We start from the raw sequence: 2,912 nt of genomic DNA, 5'->3' as shown, positions 1-2,912 counted from the left end.
TGAATGAAACCTGAGATTTCTCTCAAAATTAAGCCTCTTAATCTTGTGCTTAGTCTGTAGATTAGAGTCAGGCTTGATAATAACCTGTGCTTAGACTGTGGTTATTGATTAAGTACCTGTTAGTAGAGTCTAAACTTTCCTGTGCTGAGACTGTGGTTAGTTTAGCTTTGCTGTTGCTTCAGTTGAGTTTTTCTTGTGTTAATCTGTGGAATTTCTTAACTCAAGTTCCCTAAATTATTAGCTTAATTCCCTGTGAGTATTCTGTGGGTTTTTCAGTTGATAATTATATCCAAAGTTCCCTCCTTTCAATCACTATCCCAGAACTGTCTCAATTACAGTCTTTTGTGTCTGTCAGTCAGTTCAATTGAGTCTTAAAATTACTTTGAGTCCTCTAAAAATCCTGGAGTTTTGCTCAGAATTAGTTCTCATATCAAAGTAAATTACTGCCAAGTTTCATGATTTTAGGAGGTCAATTCATAATTTTATTAATTAGCACAAGTTTATTGCATTCCTGAGAAACTGTTTTTGGTTTGCTGGTTTGACTGTTGTATTTGTCTAAACCCTTGGACATTACACTGCAAATTGGTATATCAGAGCAAGGTTTTAACACAATTCCATCTTGTGTTAGTCTTGGGAAGGAAAGTGAGTTCATTTTTACCCTAACTACAACAAAACTACAAAAAATAACCCATGAGTGAAGAGAGATTTACTGGTATTGAGACCAGGGTGGATCAGATAGCAGGAAGAATCAATGAACTGGTAAATATTGTCAACACTCTTATAGAAAAAGTTCCTAACATGCCACCCTACAGAGGCAGAGGCAGGGGTAGAGGCTTTGCTGGAGCAGGAAGAGGACAATACCACCAGGAACATGGAGAAGACATGTCAGATACTGATGAATCTATGGTAGAGGGCATCTATATGGAAAGAGACAAAGATATAAAGGTAGAAATCCCTGATTTCCATGGTAGTTTAAACCCTGAAGATTTGTTAGACTGGATTAGAACTGTTGAGAGAGTCTTTGAATTTAAAGGATATACTGACAGGAAAGCTTTCAAAATTTCTATCCTTAAATTCAAAGGTTATGCCTCACTTTGGTATGAAACCCTGAAAAGCCAGAGAATGAGAGAAGGCAAGGAACCCATTAAATCTTGGCTAAAACTTAAAAAGAAATTGAAGGATACGTTTATAGCTAAAGATTACACACAGGATATGTTTATCAAGTTAACCCAGCTGAAACAAGACCAACAATCTGTTGAGTCTTATCTTAGGAGCTTTGAACAACTTACCCTGCAATGTGAGATCACTGAAAAGCCTGAGCAGAAAATTGCTAGGTTTGTTGAGGGATTAGATCCTAAGATTGCTATAAGAGTTAGAATGCAACAAGTTTGGTCCTTTGATGAGGCAGTCAACCTGGCATTGAGGATTGAAAAGATGGGAAAAGCCAAGGTCATCGCTTCCAAACCCCTTACTGGACCCACTTTCAAACCTTTTTCTCGGGGTTAGGATTGGAGAAATCCCAAAACTTGCAACCCAACCAACACCAGACAAGGGGAAGAGTCATGTGAATCCTAGAACCAACACACCTATGACTGATGGGAAAATTAAGTGCTTCCAGTGCCAAGGGTATGGCCATTTTAGGAAGGACTGTCCTTCTAAGAGAACCTTGACAGCAATGGAAGTAGAACAATGGGAGAGGGAAGGGTTGGTTCAGTATGAGGAAGATGAGGCCCTGATAATGGAGGAAGTGGAGCGAAGGAGAACAGAACAAGATGCAGTTGTGGCCCCCCCCGATACAGTCACGGCTTAGTCTTGTGGAGGGTCATGCATTCCCAACACTCACCTCACGGGAAGCCGATCAAAGATCCCCGATATTCAGAACCGGATGCACATCCGGGGGAGGGTTTGTAACCTAATCATAGATGGGGGAAGTTGTACAAATGTGGCATCAAATGCCATGGTTAGTAAACTCAACCTGACAACTCAAGAACACCCAAACCCTTACAAGTTGAGATGGTTGAACAAGGGAGCAGAAGTAAGGGTGGACAAACAATGCTTGGTTCCATTTTCTATTGGGAAGGTGTATAAAGATGAAGTCCTATGTGATATTGACCCAATGGATGCCTGCCACCTACTCCTGGGAAGGCCATGGGAGTATGACAGGAATACCACTCACCATGGGAAGGATAACATCTATAGTTTCAAGCATGAAGGCAAGAAGGTCACCCTGACCCCATTACCACCCAACCAGAGAAACTATGGAGGTCCAAGTATGCCAGAGGAGGGCAATGGTGTGCTATTTCTTTCTGAAGTAGCCATGATCAAAGAAATGAAGCAAGAACAACCTGTCTGGGTATTACTATCCAAAGAAGTAAGCAAGGAAGGGAGCCCTGAGATACCTGCTGAAGTTAGGCCATTAATTCAGAGGTATAAGGAAGTATTTCCAAGAGAGCTGCCTAGTGGGTTGCCACCATTGAGGGGCATTGAGCACCACATTGACCTTGTTCCAGGCTCAGTGCTTCCCAACAGGCCAGCTTATAGAAGTGATCCAGCTGCTACCAAAGAATTGCAAAGCCAAATTGAGGAACTTATGAGCAAAGGATTTGTCAGGGAATCTCTCAGTCCTTGTGCAGTCCCTGCTCTACTTGTTCCAAAGAAAGATGGGACATGGATGATGTGTACTGACAGCAGAGCCATTAACAACATCACTGTCAAGTACAGGTTCCCAATACCAAGGTTGGATGACATGTTAGATGAGCTCAGTGGTGCCATGATATTTTCTAAGATTGATCTCAGGCAAGGGTACCATCAAGTCAGGATAAGGGAAGGAGATGAGTGGAAGACTGCCTTCAAAACTAAGCATGGACTGTATGAGTGGCTTGTGATGCCATTTGGTCTTTCTAATGCACCAA

The sequence above is a fragment of the Silene latifolia genome, chromosome 1 (genome assembly GCF_048544455.1).
Source record: "Silene latifolia isolate original U9 population chromosome 1, ASM4854445v1, whole genome shotgun sequence".
Classification (NCBI taxonomy): Eukaryota; Viridiplantae; Streptophyta; class Magnoliopsida; order Caryophyllales; family Caryophyllaceae; genus Silene; species Silene latifolia.
Note: the sequence above shows the minus strand (reverse complement) of the source record.